Source organism: Nycticebus coucang, chromosome 7 (genome assembly GCF_027406575.1).
Source record: "Nycticebus coucang isolate mNycCou1 chromosome 7, mNycCou1.pri, whole genome shotgun sequence".
Taxonomy (NCBI): domain Eukaryota; kingdom Metazoa; phylum Chordata; class Mammalia; order Primates; family Lorisidae; genus Nycticebus; species Nycticebus coucang.
In genome coordinates this window covers 56,812,888-56,834,900 of record NC_069786.1, presented here as the reverse complement: position 1 = coordinate 56,834,900, position 22,013 = coordinate 56,812,888, and the positions used below count along the sequence as shown (strand labels likewise).

Sequence of the window (22,013 nt, the reverse complement as noted above, 5' to 3'; positions counted from 1 at the left end):
AGTTGGGAAAGAGCCAGGCAAATTTTGAAACAGAATAGTATTAATGGAGGTTGGGATCTAGAGTGGAGAACAAGTGTACTAAAAAATAGATTTTGTTGTAGGGTTATAGCAACTTCAAAATTCTGAAACAGGGCCAGGTGTGGTGGCTGGGTGGTGTAATCTTAGCACTCTGGGAGGCTGAAGTGGGTGGACTGCTTGAACTCAGGAGTTTGAGACCAGCTTGAACAAGAGTGAGACCTCATCTCTACTTAAAATAGAAAAACTGAGGGAGAAGGATCACTTGAGCCCAGGAGTTCTGTGAGCTATAATGATGCCATGGCACTCTACCCAGGGTGACAGTTTGAGTCTGTCTCAAAAAAAAAAAAAGAAAAAAAAAAATTGAAACAGAATGATGAAATAAAAATGAGAGTCCAGAAATGGATGTAAATATATAAGAAATTTAGTATGTTGACATTTATTATTCAGCAAAGATGTTGGGACTCTGCCTAGCCATTTAGAAAATACAAAGTTACGAGGAGGCGGAGCAAGATGGCAGCCGAGTAACAGCTTCCTTGCATCTGGGCACCATGAGTCTGGGGAGATAGGACTCCAAGCATCTCTGGCTGGTGGGATCTGCCTATCATCATCCCTGAGAGGATACAGGGAGTCAGCGAGAGACTTCTGGACCCCAGGAGGAGGAATAAAATGGTGGAAAACCAGCAAGTGGTCGTGTGTGTTCAATCCATCTAAACCCGCCCACAACTGTAAGTTCAGTAGCAGCGAGACTGCAAACTGGAAAGGCCTTACCTGTGAACTGTTTTGGTATCTTTGGACTTGGCACTCAGCTGAACTACCTTGGGGAGAGCCTGAGTGGGAGTGCAGAGAACTTTGGCTTTTGTCTAGGGCCCCAGTCTGAGCCGCTGAGCCAGACGGAGCTAATAGTGTTTGGCTCTGGGTCACAGGCAGCCATTGTGAGCGATCTGCCCCGGCAAGCTCCGCCCTCAGGGTTGCAGAGTTAGAATTGGGTGGGAGCTGGTAACCTGCAACCAAGTAGCCTAAGGGTGGGGTCTGAGCTGCCTTGCAGCCCTAACCCTCGGGGGCAGAGGGAGACCAGTTTTGGCACACAGGGTAAGTGGATAGTCACTTCAGCAGTGATTCCAGTGACAAGGACTTCCCTGGGAAAGCTTCTGCTCAGCAATTGAACAAGTTCAAAGTGCCTTTTAAGTGGGCTGAAGAGAGATTTAAGGTGTTTACCTGCTGGGGTTTGAGAAACTAGCAGCCTTCAGTCATATCAGAACTGTGATTAACATCTCATACCCCAGAAGACCACATGTTGCCCAGACAATATTCAATAACATATACATACTGCTTTGTTTTTGGTTGTGTGGTTTTTTTTTTTTTTTTGGTTTGGTTGTTTTTTTTGTTTATTTTGATGTTGTTGATTGTTGTTTTGTTTTTTAAGTTCAACCTTTTCCATACAGATCCTTTTTCTTTCTCACTTTTTCTAGTTTAATTATAATTTCCCATTGCTGCCTATTTCAATTAGAACTTCATTTTTGTTAGTGTTTCTACCGCTATTATTTGATTTTCCACCCAATTTTATCCCGTAAAGTTTTCTGTTTGCTTGTTTTGGTTTGATTTATATCATTTTTGTCTTTCCTCTCTACTTGGTAAAGATGGGGTACTGTGTCTGATCAGGTTAGCAAAGAGCTGCTGACCTCAAGGGAACCACCCAACTGGGCACCTCCGGAAGGTGGTTTTTTTTTAAGGTTGTATCAAAGTACCCTACTGTACACCTATATTGCTCTGTCTTCCTCTTTCTGTGCCTCTCTTCTTTTTGTCAATATTCCTTTTACCCACTCCCTCTCCTTCCTCTATTTTTCTTTTTTTTCTTATCACTTGGTCCTTCTTTCTTTCATCCCTTTTTTGCTCTTCAACCTTCTCATCCTTCTGGTCCTGTAACCCTTAGTCCACAGGCACAAGAACTTACAGAGAAAGAGGAAGTGAAAGGAAAATTAGGGCAAGGAAACAGATAAAAGAAATCACTCATGAGGAAGAATCAGCAGAAGACTCCAGGCAACATGAAGAACCATTCCAGAACAACCCCGCCAAGGGACCATGAGGTAGCTACTGCAGAGGATTCCACCTATAAAGAAATGTTAGGAATGACAGAAAGGGAATTTAGAATACACATGTTGAAAACAATGAAAGAAATGATGGAAACAATGAAGGAAACTGCTAATAAAGTGGAAAATAACCAAAAGGAAATCCAAAAACAGAATCAAATCAGAGATGAACGATATGAAGAATATAAAAAGGATATAGCAGAGCTGAAGGAACTGAAACAGTCAATTAGGGAACTTAAAGATGCAATGGAAAGTATCAGCAACAGGTTAGACCATGCAGAAGAAGGAATTTCAGAGGTAGAAGACAAAGTTCTTGAGATAACTCAGATAGTAAAAGAGGCAGAAAAGAAGAGAGAGAAAGCAGAACGTTCACTGTCAGAATTATGGGACTTTATGAAGCGTTCCAACATACGAGTTATAGGAATTCCAGAAGGGGAAGAAGAATGCCCCAGAGGAATGGAAGCCATACTAGAGAATATTATAAAAGAAAATTTCCCAAATATCACCAAAGATTCTGACACACTGCTTTCAGAGGGCTATCGGACCCCAGGTCGCCTCAACTCTAACCGAGCTTCTCCAAGACACATTGTGATGAACCTGTCCAAAGTCAAGACAAAGAAAAGATTCTGCAAGCTGCCAGGAGTAAGTGCCAGTTGACCTACAGGGGCAAATCCATCAGAGTGACCGCAGACTTCTCTAATGAAACTTTCCAAGCAAGAAGACAATGGTCATCTACCTTTAATCTACTTAAACAGAACAATTTCCAGCCCAGAATTCTGTACCCTGCTAACCTAAGTTTCAAAATTGACGGAGAAATCAAATCATTTATGGATATACAAACATTGAGGAAATTCGCCACAACAAGACCAGCTCTACAGGAAATACTTCAACCTGTTCTGCACACTGACCACCACAATGGATCAGGAGCAAAGTAAGGACTCAGAAATGAAAGGACAGAACCTAACCTCCATACTGATGCAAAAGATAAAACTAAGCAATGGACTCTCACAAAAGACGACGAATAGAATACTACCACACTTATCAATTATCTCAATCAATGTTAATGGCTTGAATTCCCCACTGAAGAGACATAGATTGGTTGACTGGATTAAAAAACACAAGCCATCCATTTGCTGTCTGCAAGAAACACACCTGTCTTCAAAAGACAAATTAAAGCTCCGAGTCAAGGGTTGGAAGACAATTTTTCAGGCAAATGGAATTCAGAAGAAAAGAGGAGTTGCAATCTTATTTTCAGATACATGTGGATTTAAAGCAACTAAAGTCAAAAAAGACAAAGATGGTCACTTTATATTGGTCAAGGGAAAAATACAACAAGAAGACATTTCAATTCTAAATATCTATGCACCCAATTTAAATGCTCCCAGATTCTTGAAACAGACCTTACTCAGTCTGAGCAATATGATATCTGATAATACCATAATAACAGGGGACCTTAACACTCCTCTTACAGAGCTGGACAGATCCTCTAAACAGAAATTAAACAAGGATATAAGAGATTTAAATGAGACCCTAGAACAACTGTGCTTGATAGACGCATATAGAACACTCCATCCCATGATAAAGAATATAAATTCTTCTCATCACCCCATGGAACATTCTCCAAAACTGATCATATCCTGGGACACAAAACAAATATCAACAGAATCAAAAGAATTGAAATTTTACCTTGTATCTTCTCTGACCATAAGGCACTAAAGGTGGAACTCAACTCTAACAAAAATGCTCGACCCCACCCAAAGGCATGGAAATTAAACAATCTTCTGTTGAATAACAGATAGGTGCAGGAAGAAATAAAACAGGAAATCATTAACTTCCTTGAGCATAACAACAATGAAGACACAAGCTACCAAAACCTGTGGGATACTGCAAAAGCAGTTTTGAGAGGAAAATTCATCGCTTTAGATGCCTACATGCGAAAAACAGAAAGAGCACATCAAGAATCTCACAAGAGATCTTGTGGAATTGGAAAAAGAAGAACAATCTAAGCCTAAACTCAGTAGAAGAAAAGAAATATCCAAAATCAAATCAGAGATCTGGGCGGCGCCTGTGGCTCAAGGAGTAGGGCGCCGGTCCCATATGCTGGAGGTGACGGGTTCAAACCCAGCCCCAGCCAAAAAAAAAAAAATAAATAAAATAAAACAAAATCAAATCAGAGATCAATGAAATTGAAAACAAAAGAATCATTCGGAAAATTAATGAAACAAGGAGTTGGTTTTTTGAAAAAAGTAATTAAAATAGATAAACCATTGGCCAGACTAACGAGGAATAGAAAAGTAAAATCTCTAGTAACCTCAATCAGAAATGATAAAGGGGAAATAACAACTGATCCCACAGAGATACAAGAGATCATCTCTGAATACTACCAGAAACTCTATGCCTAGAAATTTGACAATGTGAAAGAAATGGATCAATATTTGGAATCACACCCTCTCCCTAGACTCAGCCAGGAAGAAATAGAGCTCCTGAACAGACCAATTTCAAGCACTGAGATCAAAGAAACAATAAAAAAGCTTCTAACCAAAAAGTGCCCTGGTCCAGATGGCTTCACTCCAGAATTCTATCAAACCTTCAAGGAAGAGCTTATTCCTGTACTGCAGAAATTATTCCAAAAAATTGAGGAAGAAGGAATCTTCCCCAACACATTCTATGAAGCAAACATCACCCTGATACCAAAACCAGGGAAAGACCCAAACAAAAAGGAGAATTTCAGACCAATCTCACTCATGAATATAGATGCAAAAATTCTCAAGAAAATCCTAGCCAATAGATTACAGCTTATCATCAAAAAAGTCATTCATCATGATCAAGTAGGCTTCATCCCAGGGATGCAAGTCTGGTTTAACATACGCAAGTCTATAAACGTTATTCACCATATTAACAGAGGCAAAAATAAAGATCACATGATCCTCTCAATAGATGCAGAAAAAGCATTTGATAAAATCCAGCATCCTTTTCTAATTAGAACACTGAAGAGTATAGGCATAGGTGGCACATTTCTAAAACTGATTGAAGCTATCTATGACAAACCCACAGCCAATATTTTACTGAATGGAGTAAAACTCAAAGCTTTTCCTCTTAGAACTGGAACCAGACAAGGTTGTCCTCTGTCACCTTTACTATTCAACGTAGTGCTGGAAGTTCTAGCCAATACAATTAGGCAAGACAAGGAAATAAAGGGAATCCAAATGGGAGCAGAGGAGGTCAAACTCTCCCTCTTTGCTGACGACATGATCTTATACTTAGAGAACCCCAAAGACAACCACAAGACTCCTAGAAGTCATGAAAAAATACAGTAATGTTTCAGGATGTAAAATCAATGTCCACAAGTCAGTAGCCTTTGTGTACACCAATAACAGTCAGGATGAGAAGCTAATTAAGGACACAACTCCCTTCACCATAGTTTCAAAGAAAATGAAATACCTGGGAATATACCTAACAAAGGAGGTGAAGGACCTCTATAAAGAAAACTATGAAATCCTCAGAAAGGAAATAGCAGAGGATATTAACAAATGGAAGAACATACCATGCTCATGGATGGGAAGAATCAACATTGTTAAAATGTCTATACTTCCCAAAGCAATCTACCTATTCAATGCCATTCCTATCAAAATACCAACATCGTACTTTCAAGATTTGGAAAAAATGATTCTGCATTTTGTATGGAACCGGAAAAAACCCCGTATAGCTAAGGCAGTTCTCTGTAACAAAAATAAAGCTGGGGGCATCAGCATACCAGATTTTAGTCTGTACTACAAAGCCATAGTGCTCAAGACAGCATGGTACTGGCACAAAAACAGAGACATAGACACTTGGAATCGAATTGAAAAGCAAGAAATGAAACTAACATTTTACAACCACCTAATCTTTGATAAACCAAACAAGAACATACCCTGGGGGAAAGACTCCCTATTCAATAAATGGTGTTGGGAGAACTGGATGTCTACATGTAAAAGACTGAAACTGGACCCACACCTTTCCCCACTCACAAAAATTGATTCAAGATGGATAAAGGACTTAAATTTAAGGCATGAAACAATAAAAATCCTCCAAGAAAGCATAGGAAAAACACTGGAAGATATTGGTCTGGGGAAAGACTTCATGAAGAAGACTGCCATGGCAATTGCAACAACAACAAAAATAAACAAATGGGACTTCATTAAACTGAAAAGCTTCTGTACAGCTAAGGAGACAATAACCAAAGGAAAGAGACAATCTACACAATGGGAAAGGATATTTGCATATTTTCAATCAGACAAAAGCTTGATAACTAGGATCTATAGAGAACTCAAATTAATCCACATGAAAAAAGCCAACAATCCCATATATCAATGGGAAGAGACATGAATAGAATTTTCTCTAAAGGTGACAGACGAATGGCTAACAAACACATGAAAAAATGTTCATCGTCTCTATATATTAGAGAAATGCAAATCAAAACAACCCTGAGATATCATCTAACCCCAGTGAGAATGGCCCACATCACAAAATCTCAAAACTGCAGATGCTGGCGTGGATATGGAGAGAAGGGAACACTTTGACACTGCTGGTGGGACTGCAAACTAGTACAACCTTTCTGGAAGGAAGTATGGAGAAACCTCAAAGCACTCAAGCTAGACCTCCCATTTGATCCTGCAATCCCATTACTGGGCATCAACCCAGAAGGAAAGAAATCCTTTTATCATAAGGACACTTGTAGTAGACTGTTTATTGCAGCTCAATTTACAATTGCCAAAATGTGGAAACAGCCTAAATGCCCACCAACCCAGGAATGGATTAACAAGCTGTGGTATATGTATACCATGGAATACTATTCAGCCATTAAAAAAAATGGAGACTTTACATCCTTCGTATTAACCTGGATGGACGTGGAAGATATTATTCTTAGTAAAGCATCACAAGAATGGAGAAGCATGAATCCTATGTACTCAATTTTGATATGAGGACAATTAATGACAATTATGGTTATGGGGGGGAAACAGAAAGAGGGAAGGAGGGACGGGGATGGGGCCTTGGTGTGTGTCACACTATATGGGGGCAAGACATGATTGCAAGAAGGACTTTACCTAACAATTGCAATCAGTGTAACCTGGCTTATTGTACCCTCAATGAATCTCCAACAATTAAAAATAAATAAATAAATAAAAAAGAAAATACAAAGTTACATCACCAACTTACTCCATAGGTGAAATAAATTGCAGACTAATCACATATTGAAGATAAAAAATGACATTGTAGAGAATAGTCAACAAAATTATGAGCATTTAAAAGAATCTTGGAGCAGAGAAGGCTTTCCTAAGCATGATACAAAATCTAGAAATCATGAAGAAAGAGTCTATATTTGACTAGTAAGAATGTAAAATTTCTGTATAAGAAATCACATGATTTTTAAAAAGGTAAGAAAAATACTTAGAAAATTAACTTCAATAAATGTGGCAAATAGCTAGTTTAATACACAAAAAATATTTACAAATCAATAAGAAAAAGATGAATAACCCTGTAGGAAACTAGGCAATGTACATGAGCTGCTGATGGTCACCTGAGACGGTAAAGGGAAGAGAAGACTGGGCAGGAAAGTACTTGAAATGGATCGCAGGACCCAAGGTGAGGTGGCTGGACTTGCAGGAATCATATGAAGAGTAGCAGAGTCATCATTGGGACAGCTGGGTAGTGCCAGTCACAGGGGGGAGTCCGTGGGAGCCCAGCCAGTGTAGACTGCTGCCATCTAGAGAACACCACCCATAGCTTATGCGGAGAGGCTGTGTGATTATTTCTATATTTTTGATCTGGTGGGGATCTTACATGAAAAGTTGCCTGCTTATGGCTTATGGATTGTTCAATTGAAGTGATCCCTAGCTGTGACCTGACACTTTGTGCAGCTCCATCTGCTTGCCTCATGTGGTTTCCCCCTCTCCTCGAAATGTAGTGCAGGGTCTTTGATTTCCAGAGGGACACAGAATAAACAAGGACCAGTCCAGCAGGTGTACGTAGAAAGGCTTGGCCAGTGATATAACACAGACTTCTTCCATATCTTCCTGTTTATGCAAATACACTTCCTACAAGGATACACAGAAAGGATACCTAAAGTACAGAATCTACAACATTCATGATAAATATACATTATTTCATAATAAAAAGAGCAAAACTAAAATGAAGTAACAAAGAATCTCCCCTTCTCCTCAATCTCATTTTAATAAAATTTGGGAACAGTCACAGCAATGTATATTGCCTGTCATCAAATGATCTTAATTATTTAGGTGTCTTGAAGCTTGGAGATGCTTCAGGGTCACGATTGAAGGTTACTGTGCATCGTTTGTAAGATTAAAACCATTGTATGTTATTCACAAAGCTGGGGTGATTCTGCATTCTTCAGGATCAGCTACGTGGTAAGTGGAAGGAACGTGGTTGAGTGCCTCTCTGGTAGGTGCACCTTCCACTAGTTGATTGATTCCAGGACCTAACCTTTTTCAGTCTTAGTTTCCTCATCTGTTAAGGGAGAATAATAATAATGCTTATTTCTCAGGGTTACTATGAGGGCTAAAGGAGATAATGTATGAAAGTATTCTGTAAGCTGCTAATTAATATTTAACTATTAACAACATTAATGCCAGAGGAATCATACGGGTGGAAGTTTTTTTTTGTTTCAGAGCAATAGTGTAAGAAGTTGTACTGTGGCTTATTATTTGACTTAGATGAATTATTCAAGGAAAAAGAAAGCTCTTTCCACAGGTGGTTGCCTGGTGTGGGTCAAGTTCAAGAACACACAGCCAGGGTAAACATTAAGTCTGGGGGTCTAGAGTTTGGGTCCAGGTTGAGTTTATGGAATCAGGGGTTTGTAGACCAAAGTGAGAAGAGATCAAAGTAAAAGCAGATAAGGTAAAGCAGTGGGGTTGGTGATTTATTTTATCACTAAGAAATTTCCACTTCTAGTGGTAAAACACAAACTCTGCTCCCACAAGTTTAAGAGCCAGAGCCTGAGGCATCTATACCTTTAGATCGTTAGCAGAATAGTGGTGTCAAACCAGGTACTTGTCCTGAATGGGCAGCTCAGTGAGTTAAGAGTTTTCAGAGACTAAGAAGTCCATTATGCAAAAAGCACTGAAGGAGTGCTACTGGGTTCTAGACTAGGCTCTGTAGAAATTACTTGGTTACACAAACATTAGGAGATTAACTGGCAGAAAGATTTCAGGACTTCTGTATCTTTTCCTTTTTAACTTACAAAAAATTAAAATAAAATATGAGTATTTCAGGTTCTCTAAAAAAGTAAAGCTCAGGTTTGTGTAGCATTTGCCAATTTTCACCATGGACAATTTCAAACTACTAATGTGATACCACTGAACATGAATTGGGAAGAGATGTGTGCAATAAGCTGTTGTGAACCATTGAAAATAGACTTTAAAATTATTATGTCGAGCAAAAGAAGCCAGAATATACATTGTCTGATTTGGTTTATATGAAGTTTAAGACAATGTGTTGCACATAACAGAGGTATGTATGTTCCTTTTTATTGGCTGTGTAGTATTCCTTCACATATTTATCCATTCATCTATTGATGAACATTTGACTTTTTTCTATTTTTCAGCTATTTAAAAAAATACTATGAAAAAATTTTGCACAAAACAGCTATGAACTTTCTTGCACAAGCTTTTCTGTGACCTGTATTTTCATTTCTCTTGGATAAATCCCTAGGAGTGGAATTGTTGGGCCATAGCATAGGCGTATATTTTATTTTACAAGAAACTGGACATCACATTTGAGGCATTAGATATTCAAACTGGAAAAAGCAATGTGGAACCAAGGATGTCCGTTATCCTCTCCTTATACTCTTCTTTCAATGCTATCATTACCCACACTACTCGAGACTAGAGAGAGAAACTCATGTGCTGTGATCTGAATGTTTTTGTTCCTATAATATTCATATGTTGGAACCTAATCCCCAAATGATAGTATTAAGAGGTGAGACCTTTAGAAGGTAATTAGGGCATGAGAGTGGAGCCCTCACAATGGGATCAGTGCCCTGATAAAAGGTGGACTTCTCAGCCTTTAGAACTGTGATAAATAAATATTTTTTGTTTATAAGGCATGCAGTTCATGGTATTTTGTTGTAGCATCCTGAACAGACTAAGATATGACAGTCTGTTCATTTAATTATAGAGTTCATTAAAAAATATTGAATATCTACTATGTGCCAGACACTGCAGTATGCATAGAGAATACAGTGGTAAATAGCACATGTAAGTACAATGTGCAGTCCAGTGGGTATCCAACCTCTTTTGGACCCATTTCTATGGCATTTTGTATCAATAAAAGGAACAATTATAGAGCTGCTCTTTTGTCTACTGGGACAGAGTTTCACGGACAGTGGCCCCTCACCACAAAATCCAGTCAGATTTGGGGATTTTGGAGAATGGTAAATTGAACTTGCTTAAGGTCACTTTTGTTTTGTTTTATTATGTAGCCAGAAAACAGATGTGTGTCTACAGTTTGGTGATCTTGTAGTCTGGGCAGAGTAAACATTCCACAAGTCAAAATAGTCCAGAGCTGTCATTCCCCACCCTTATTTGAGAGAGCATTGAGGGATGGCCTTATGATAGACCTTAAATCTCTATTCTATTCCCATATAAAACCAAGTCACAGTTACCTAATTCTATGTTTTATTTCTTTCTGTGTCACTGAGCCTACCAAAAACTTCAGTGCAGTAGAACCCATGTGTTCATGTTGAATTTGCGAATATGAAGACATTATTCGTTCCTTCCAACACTAGCCATCTTGTTGGAGAGAGAGAGAGCTTGGTGGGTGTTCTAGCCTCCTTTTGGGCAAAAGAAAATAAGTGGTGAGAAAATATCCCCCAAATAATCATGCTGCTGCAAGAGATCATCTCTATTTTGGAGATAGAGAAACTGAGGCTAAACTTATCTGTGCTACATAGCTGCTACGTTTTGAATTTGGGTTGATGTGGTTCCAAGTTGTGTACCTTCCTGACTCCTTGGTAGATAAATTATTGAGACCTCAGGAGATTGAGAGAACTCTATGTCTCCTGGGGAACCCTATGGCTAAGTGTTAAGTGTTTGTGCCTTTGGAGTTCTTATAATATTATGCTAAAGTGACTAGAAATAGAGCATACCCAGAGTTTTTTGCCTCAGTAAGGGGACATTTGCTAATGGGTAGCAGGGAGACAAAATCTGCTTGTCTATTTGAATACTTTACAACATTGTTGAGGGATGTCCCTTGTTACAGACTGCTAGTATATATCCTTTTGTGGGGATACCAAGTTATCAGTGGGTAACTAAACATACTGCCTGAGTTTTCTTTTTGAGGAGATTCCATGTGGATTCCTGTGTGTGAAGAGCGGAGAGCCTTGGGTAGTGTGTGCAGCATGGAGGAAGTTGTCTTGGTATACAAAGTCTGCTTTGAAACGTCACTTACTGTGCTAGCATTTCCTGCCAACATGGTAAAGGGGAAAAAGCTATATGGTTTATTTTCAGTTTTTTCTTTTCTTGAACAAAGCTTCAGGCATAATCACAAACCAGCTGGAAGAAAGAAAAAATCCTGAAGAATTGAATTCAAACATTAGCAGTTGTTTTGAAGACAAATGATTGACTGAATTTAAATTTCCTTTCAGCAACAAGTGCTGGTGTGAAGCTGAAACCTTGGAAAGTTTAGCAATTAGTTCAAGGAGCATAAAGTAAAGCAGAAAAACTCACTTTTTTTGGCCAGTTGTAATTACTCAGTTCAGGTTGTTACTGTACTCAGCTATTAAAATTTAATATCATGTTTTAGAAACTTATAAAGGCCAAAACAAGGTTTGAGGTAGTTTGAACCTAAAATATATGTTAATCTACATAAATAATGCACAATTTTGAGAAAATGGCCTTTTCTTGCTCTTTAGTCTTTTCTGTAAATTCAGCTGAACATAAGAACACCAGGGGATAGATTTACCACGTTTATTCCCAGTTCATGGAAAGGACTTTGCCTGCTTGCTTAGTAGGTCTGCAGCAATTTCTTGTTTTCTTATCCTAGTCCTTCCTTGGTAATTAGCATATTTTTCTTAGAGGAGCATATGGCATCCTTACTTGTAAACAAACCCTGCAAACCTCTTTCCATGATGTTGAGATCTGAACTGAGTTGTAATTTTATGAAGTCATAATCGTGGAAGCACATGCAGTCCTGAGATAATGAAATTTAACATACAAGTTTAGTAGGTAAATTGTCAGGAATAGGACTAACCAGGCCTTAGACTGCTGGGTGATTCAGCCTATGCACCATGTACAGAATCAAGGGATGATGTAAGGAGGCCCAATTGCAGCAACTTCAGCCTGTAAACAAAGCTGGGGCACATCAAAGCCTGACAGAAATACAAAGCTGTCAAGTCCATATTACAAATCTGGGTTTAGTGACTCTGGGAAAACTGAAGTTGTTCTTTAAGCAGAACAGATTTTTGCTAAGATTCTTCTCGTCTGAGATAGACAGGACTAAAACAAGATTGTTAGCTACCTGCTTTGTTCTAACTCAGTAAAAAGGGGGGTTATATATGGTTACATTTTGGAGTTCGTTGTCTGAAATTACATATGGAAAGTTTACTTGACTATCATTGTAGTCAATATGTTCATCACAACTGAAGCACACAAACAGCATCGAACTACTTCCTAAATATGTTGGTGTAACTGCAATCATTCAAAGTTAAAAAACAACTTAACGCCATTTAAAAAAATTCTGGCTTGAATTTAGAGGCCAATTGTGCAGAAATCATAGTGAATTTTTATAAATTAGTCACAAAAATATCCTAACAGGATAATTCAAATACTTTGTTTTTCATATTGTGGCACCTTTGTACACCTAAGGAGAAAGTGTAGGTGACCAAGTGGGGGAGGTTAGATTGGGTACTTGCTTTTATGCCAAGAGAATGTTTTAGCACTGTGTTAGAAGCAGAGTTTTTATGGCACCTTACCTAAGATATGTAAAATTAGAAAAATATTAATTACCTAAGATACGTAAGATTAAGAAAAATGTTGATTAGATATCTCAAGGAATGGGGGGAGGGCAGAGAGGAGATGAAGATTGAGGAAGTCTGGAGATTATCCCTTATTCCTCTCCAATTCCCCAGTTGTCCCTTGATGCTGCCACGCCCTATCTAGACTTTGCTTAAAGGCTTTATAGAACCAAAAGGACTCAGAAGATTCACATCAATTTACATCCATCCATTTTGGCTGACTTCTGCATCTCAGAAAGAAGCCCTCTTGGAATTTGGAGCTAAGTGGTTTGGCAGTAGGTGGAGTCCTGGGAGAACCTCAGGACTCTCCAGCAGCATATTGAGGATTCAGGTTAGGTTGTGATGAACAGTATAGCTGATAGCCTATGAAGAAGGTAAGAGCCAAAAGAGCTGGGTCTCCCTGGAGCAATCATTTCATTAATTGTTCTTATAGTTTCTGGCTCTGTTAGTCAAATAAGTACAATAAGCCCAAATATAATTATCTGCGTTAAATCTTATATTAGTGAGTCTCAACTTTGGCTGCATATTGGAATCTCCTAGACAGCCTTAAGAAATACTGATGTCTGATTCCTACTCTTAGAAATACTGATTGAATTGTTTAGATAAGCAGTGTAGGCTTTGGGAGTTTTAAAAGCTCTCCAGGTGATTCCAATGAACAGCTATGTCTGAGAAACACTGCCTGTAAGGTACATTGAGTATTTAGGTAAAAATGTTGCAATTCACCTCACACCCTTGCTGTTGTACTATGTTTTGGCATGGAAGTCATGAGACACTTGGGGATTGCATACCTGCTTGCTTATCCTTAGTAAATAGTGGACAAAGCAGAGGTTTTTGGGAACCAAAGGTATCTATGTTGCCCTATTATATGTAAGATAATTTGGGCTTTTGTTGAATCTTGTGTGTGTGTTGTTAAGACTTTCTTTCCTCAGAAGAAAAATATGTTTTGTACAAGATTTGTCAACCAAACATAGCTGAGATATTCTGCTTAACAGATACTTTGCCTCTTATGATTTAAGTGGGGACAACTAAAGGCTTTGAAAATCTGGCAGGAAGAAAAACAGCTAACAAGTACTTTTGGTTGTCCCAGGTGATGGTGAAGAAAAAAGGAAAGAAATAGAATCAAGGAAAGAAATAGAATCAACCATGACTAATGGTTATACTGTCAAATCTCTTTGAATATTGATGGACTTGTTTTGGGATGATTCCCAAGGGATTCTTGTATTTTTATATTGTTGGTCCTCACTCCAGACTAGTTTATATGAACCCAGTATTCCTACGCCCAGTAGAGGACTGATCTCTGGAAGGTTGTGATTGACTTTTCTCTAAGAATTATTAGCATCCAAGATGTGACAATTAAAGCTGTAATGATGGAATAAACCAGGCAGGGTGGAGGTTTGGGGTCTATCCATATCTGATCACATAGATGGCAGACCATTCTACTGCCTCCAGTGCCAGCCCTGTCTAAGCCTCAGAATCTGTTTGCCTGAGAAGTATGTTAGCTTATAAAAAAAGAAACACTTTGAAAAGAACACCACAACATATTCCTCAATCAGATTTTACAACATTATTTACTGAGACCATTAGACTTTTTGTAAAATTTTTGTTGTTATTGTTCTGTTTAGCCAAAGGGACTATAGAGATCTTTAGAAAAGTCTTGTTATTCGGATAGAGAAAACCAAGGGCAGGTTTAAGTTCAGTTGCCAATCGCCAATACTGTGAGTTTGGAAAAGAACTAAGACTCGACTCTGGTTCTCTACTAACAAATCCAAGGCTTTTTCCTCCTTTGAGGTAGTTGAAGTTTCAAAATAAAAGGAAGGACCTCAACTGGTCAATCTCACAGTTTAGGAAAGCTGACTGCGAGCTCTGAAACTATTAAAGAAGACTTACATTAATAGTATTTCTGAGAGAGTATTTCAAGTCATTTATACTGAATTTGATCATATTATAAATTATTTAATGGTGGGAGTATATAGAAGTATAGACTTGTCAGCAATATGCATTCAATAACATGCATCAAAAGCTTTAAAAATGTTCATACCCTTTGCTCCCATAATTCAACTTTCGAAAGTTTTTCTAAGGGAATGGTAAGAGATAGTCATGAAGGCTCAAGGATGTTCATCCAGGATTTTTTTTTTTATATTATACAAAACTAGGAATTGCCTAAAGGGTCACAGGAAGTGGGATTGCTTGGTAAAATGCCATTTCTATCATATATGTATAATATGATGGAATATAGTTCAGCCATTAAGAATCACGTTCTTGAAGGCTATTTAAGGATCTTGAAAGAAGGTCATGATAAATAGCAGTCAAAATATCAGGTTTATAAAATAGTATGTAGGATTTAATTCTGAATATGTAAGAAAACAACATATTTATATTGTATACAGTCAGAAGACTTTAAAGATAGGAAAATGTTAACTATCGTTAACGTCTGAGTGGTAGCATCATTTTCAACTTTATACTTTACTTTCCAAGTTTTTACCATGAAGCTTAATATAACACTACATAAACATGCAAAACAAACATATTATTGAAAATCAATTTTGGAAGGATTGTCAAAAGGATTTATATCCATGTTCTTCTGATAGCAAACATTTGTCTCAAATGGAACTCATGAGCTAAACTTTCTGCTCCGTGGGAGAGACAGTAGAGGGACAAAGAGCCTTGTTTGAAGGATAGATGGTCGGGCCTGAGCCCGATGTGAGTGGGGCGCCTGGGGCCTACTACAGAAATGTAAGTATCTTAAAAGTGTCTAGGGGTGGGGATGTCTGAGGTCATGACAGAAAGCAAGGTTAGAAAAGCATTAAGTTTAGATGCTAAGCATTATTGCCAAACTACTAGCCTCGGTGCCTAAGACTACACATTTCTGAAGTTTACAGAGAGCCTTTAAATGTCAGCATCATTTTTAGCCCAGAGCTCTTTTCTTACACAACATCTAAAAATATCTATTAGTTTAAATTGTCAGCATGTAAAACATTTGCTATGACTTTTTCTCATCGTATCACTCAAATCATGTCAGAGCTAGAAAGAAAAAAATATGCTTGGATAATCTGGCAATTGCTCATACAATTTACTGAAATTTTCATGAGGATATTTAATAGTGATTTAATAATGTTGGTAACAACCAGAAGAAGCCTTATCAAACAGTTCTATTTACTACACTTATCCACTTAGATGTCCCAAATTCAGCTCTGTCTATGGTACCCACATACAACTCAGTTCTAAGTCACAGATCTGACTCTCACTCTAATTTGTGGTATTTGTAAAAGCATGTACGTACATTAAGTGTTCTCTCTAAATTTAGGCTTGACTCACTCCAATCCATTCTTGGTTCTGCAGGTAGAGTGGATGCTCTGAAAAGGAAAGCAGGTTATGTTACTCCTCATTTATAATCCTTTCTTGGAACGCCATTGCCAACATAAGCTCCTCAGAATGGGTTTCAATGCCCATTATGATCTCTGTCCTGCTTGCATCTTCAGGCTCCAGGCTTGCCAATTCCCCAGATACGCCATCTTCCCAGTTGCCACAGGACTGACTCCTAGATTCCATTTGTTAATGTTTTCTCCTTTGGGAATCAAGGTGGGTTAAATGCCTCATTCAAGGAGCTTCCCTGGCAGGAGGGTGAAATGCTCCCATCTTGGGAATGTTCACTTACGGGCCTTCTCTTTTAAAACTGTCAGCTTCTGGAGGAAAGAATTTTAGTCCTGTCCACTACTGTGTTATGTCGTGAGCATGTATCACACTATCTGTTACTGTTTTTAAAAAGAATCCTTCTTCTCAGGTCATTAACAACATGGAGGATTGAGACAGAAAGGACCAGCTACCCAACATTTGCTTCACATGTTTCACTCCACTCCCGCCCCTGCCCGTTCCTGTTGACAGAATCAGATTGTGTGCACATATCTACCCAAGTGTTTCAGGGGAAGGCACCCGCCAAGTTCAATTTGTCTGTGACAATTGTGTTAATTCCCTTCCCCTCCTCAGCAATTGGTTTAAAAATAGCCACATGACCCAGTTCTGGCTAGAGAGGTTTGAGGAGCTGTCTGATGGGAGCTACTGTGAAAGGTTTCCTTGCTTCTAAAAAGAGACACAGGAAGAGATGATTCATTTTATTTCTTTTGACATTTTTATGACTAAAACCACTGTAGCCTTCCTGTTCCCTTGAAGGGAACCAGCCTGGGAATAAAGCTGACAAATTAACAATGCCTGAGTGGAGAAGTGGAAAGGACTCAGGCCCCTTTTGGCATAATTGAGCCATTGATCTTACGGCTTGGAGCCCACCCAAGCTTCAGACTTCTTATGTGGGATAATTAATTCCTTATTATTCAAATATATTTGAGTTGGGGATTGCTGTTAATTGCAGCCAAATATCTATGAAATGATTCAAAGATGTGATATAAATAGGCCTTATTCTACTGAGAATTATTATCCTTGTAAAAGTAGGCTCTGTTCTACTGAGAAGTACAATACCAGGCTTGATATAATTGTACAACAGTTACATCTGGAACAGCAAATTGTTATTACCTTACATTATATACATCTTACTTATATGATCTTGTTGGATTGTTTGTTGGCTCATACCATGCCCAAAAGAAAATATGACATTTGATTTTTAAAAGTTGAGGCAACAGAGAAATCTGACTTTGCATTTTAAGTTGCTGAGATGAGTATCAACAGAGTTGAATGGCCAACAACTTAACTATAAAAATAAAATAAATCAGCTTTAAAATTTTTTATGTGTATTTTTCCATTATTGATATATAGGTAGATGTAAAGTTTCTTTGATGCCAACAATTCTAGGAAAATTGAAAAGTATAAACAAATGTAAAATATAAAGTGAAATGTAACATACAAATGTAAAAAAAGTAAAATGTCATACAAAAGTAAAAAATAAATATTTATACTAATAACAATACTTTGATGTAGTTCCTCTAAATCTTTAAAAAAGTACATAAAAATATAAAGATATAAAAATATGTAGTTTTGAATCATATATTTTTCATGAACATTTTCCATGTAATTATTAATAGTTTTTAAAATTCTGCTTTTAAATGGTTATATGAGTATCATACCCCATCACCTAGATAGATGTACCATTGTTTTTTTTTTTTCAGGGAGTTTTAATTTATTTATTTAAAAAATATTTAGGGGGTATAGGTGTTTCTGTTACATAGATAAAGCGTATCATGCTAAAGTCAGGGCTTTCAGTGTACTCATCCCCAGAAGAGTGTACATTGTATTCTGTAGGTAAATTTTTATCCCTCACTCTCCTCCCTCTCTTCCCCTCTCTTAGTTTCCAATGTCCATTACAGCTCTTTATTTGTTTAGCTCCTCTTCTAAGTGAGAACATGTGTAGCTGTTTTTTTATTCCTGAGATATTTCACTTAGGATAATGTTCTCTGGTCTCATCCAAGTGGCTGCAAAAGACATTATTTCATTCCTTTTTATGGCTGAGGAGATGTCCGTGGCAAATATGTGTCACATTTTCTTTACCCATTCATTGGTTGATGGGCACTTAGGTTGATTCCATATATTTGCAGTTATGAATTGTGCTGCGATAAACCTTCTGGTGCAGGTGTCTTTTGACTTCTTAAAATGATTTATTTGCCTGTGGGTAGATATCTAGTAGTTGCAATTGTTGGCAGGTCTACTTTTAGTTCTTTGAAGAAACTCCATACTGCTTTTCACAGCAGTTGTAAAAGTTTACACTCCCTAGTGTATAACAGTTCCCCCACTCCCCCCTTTTTTTTTTTTTTACCACAACTGCACCAATATCTGTTGTTTTTTTACATTTTAATAATAGATGTACCAACATTGTTTACCCGCTCACTCTCTTTGGTTGACTATTTCATGGGTTTCTTAAGATTTTTATTATCAGGAAGTATTAAAACAAATATTTCTGAGTGTCAAGCTTAGATTATGTCCTTAGGGTAAATTTTGATTTATACTGGTCTGTCTTTGAGCCATCTGTTCCATTTCATTGATCTTTGTGCCTATTTGTACATTAGTTAGTATCACTTTTTGAAAATTACTGTAGTTTTATCATATATGCCAGTTTCTAATAGGGCAAGTTGCTACCCATGAACTTTCTTTTGAATAATTTTCTTATCCTCCTGCTTTTTCTTCTAGATATTTTTTTTAAATTGGCCAAAATTCAAAAAAATCTAATTGAACTTTTGATTAAGTTATATTAAACATATATGTTGACTGGAAAACAATTAACATCTTTGCAATATTCAGTCTTCTTATGGGGTATCCCTGTGTAGTTCTTTATTCATTAAGGCTTCTTCTAAGTCTCTCAGAAATATTTACAGTTTTTAACTGTCTTTTAAAGCATTTTTCTGCTTTCCTTTAATTTTTTTTTTTGTTATTATAAACATGTGGGCAAATTCCTAAATACATCTTATTGAAAACTCTGCTGTTTTAGTGTTATGCTATTTTTCTGAAGATGCTCACTTTAGCATTTTTGGGTAACAAAATACAATTTCCATGAAGTATGAGGCAGGAATAGCAGCACACTGTGAGTCACAGTTCTGTCACTAATGGTAACAATTATAAAAAGCAAATCTCTTATCGTATTTTATAAATCTAAAAATAAATATTTAATATGTCTTGAACATGTGCCATTTAAAAATTTCAGGTTTTGCTTTTAAAAAATTAAACCTATACTCTAAGAGAGGTAAATTTTAGAACAAATTTTTCCTTTTCTTCTTTATATATACAGCAATATAAGACCGATTGCATATGGTTTTAGAGACTTGATGGCTCACATAATTATGTAGAACTAATTAATTCAAAATCTGTTTATCAACAATAGTCTGTAGCTATAGCATTTTCTCTCAGAGGCATTAACAAAGGCTTATCACCTGCTTTCTTGTTGCAGTTTGTCTCAAAGGCAAATCAATACGAAAAATATAAAAATGCTATTCCCAGAACTAACACTTTCAACAGCTTACAAGAACTTTTAGTATCTGATACCAATTAGTTTTCTTAGCTTAAATTAAAACAGTTTTATTTTAGTAGTGAAATGTGTCAAAATACTAAGGATTTTAAAGGCAGGATAAAGTTTTCCTGAAGAATTAAAAGAAATGTAGATTACAGACTTATTTATTTATATATGCACATACAGTTTTAATTATTTTTTTCAGGATAAATAACCATGACAGATGGTTGGGGATAAGACAATAAAAAAGAAAGTCATTATATACTTTATAGAGTAAACAGTATAATGTATATTATACATACTCACATATGTGGTATAGTACATGCTTATGGAAATAAAAGTATCCACTTCATGGGCAATATCTTTCTTTGTATCATATCATCAAAACAGCAGAAGTGAGCAATGTGTCTTAGATTTCCTCAAACATTACTCTGATTACTACATTTTTAGAAGTGCATTTGATAGAATACTAGGTAAAACAAAACAGTGTTTTGGGTTGGACAGCAATATTTATATATTTATTTAATTTTTGCAGAAAAGGAAAACAGAATTTTAGGAATTGAAATTCCTGTTTTTTTAAACGATATGTTAGTGTTTTTGGAAAATTGAGTGAACTTTTGGGTATCTGAAGCTTGTTTTTGTAGTTGGCTTCAAAAGAAAGGGTTTACATTCGGTTCTGGCACTTTTTGCCTCAGAATCACTGAGGCTTAGCCTTATCTTTCTTACAACACAACTTAAGCAAACGGTATGAGTTTCTCTATACCAGAGCTAAAACAAATGCAACTCCCATTGCATGCCAAGCCTGGTACCTGTTTGGGTTGTTTATTAAGTAATGAGTAACTACCCTGTTTTCCTGAAAATAAGACATCCTCTGAAAATAAGACCTACTTACAGGAAAGATAAGATGTCCCCTGAAAATAAGACCTAGCGCATCTTTGGGAGCACACCTTAAAATAAGACACCATCTTATTTTCGGGGAAACAGGATAGTATAGATGGCATGCAGCTACACCCGAGAATGGAGTGAGTCCTGAACCCCTGAGGGTGCTGTATGGCTAGTTAGCTTAACGTGCCCCAGGACTAATGGTGCTATGGTTTGAATGTCCCTTTTAAACTAATATTGAAAATTAATTGGCGTTGTGATGGTATTAAGGGGTGAGACCTTCAAGAGGTGATTAGTTTGTAAGAGCTCTGCCTCCATGAATAGATGAATATCGTTATTGCAGAAGTGGGTTAGTATTTAGGGCGTTTGGTCCTCCATTTCTCTCTGTTTTTTGAGCTCTTGTCTTGTCTCCCCATGTCATGCCTTCTGTCATGTTCTAATGCAGCAAGAAGGCCCTCCCTAGATGTAGCCCCTTAATCTTTGGCTTCCTACTCTCTAGAACTGTGAACCAAATAAACTTCTATTCTTCGTAACTTGCCCAGTCTGTGGTTTTCTGTTATAGCAGCAGAAGATGAACTGAGGTATCTGGCTTCCTTGAACTGAGAGGGTCTGTGTCTCAGACAGCTTCGCCTATTGCCACAACCATTTATTGCCAAGACCATTTTCTTTTGGGAGCTATGCCTAGGAGTTGTGAAAGTGAAACCTCTACTTTTATTTTATGGACTGTCCATTACGTGTCATGATGTCATGATTCCTTCTTAAAGCAGAGTAAATTTGGAGTTGTGTAAAGTCTCATGACTTTGGAGTTTTGTTTTTTGTGAATTTAATTATGAATCTGAACCCAAGTAGAGTAGAATATGTGCTACAAAGGCAAATTTTCGTAGCAAGAAATTATCCATTGTATTCTGCCTTAATCCTCTACTTCCAACCTCCAAAGCCCAAAGTGTCTACAAAAATAAAAATAAAAAAACACTTAATAAATGGGTTGGTGGATTCTCACTATGACTTAGCATTAATGTTTCTCCCAGCATTAGCTCAGCAACTTAAACACCAAGTTGTCAATGATTCCAATGAT

At 37.3% G+C, this 22,013-nt stretch overlaps 1 pseudogene; it reads right to left on the bottom strand.

Annotated features, from left to right (window-relative positions):
• Positions 1-16,662, bottom strand: part of LOC128589711 (ribose-phosphate pyrophosphokinase 1-like) — a 39,241-nt pseudogene extending 22,579 nt beyond the window's left edge.
• Positions 16,663-22,013: the final 5,351 nt, after the last annotated feature.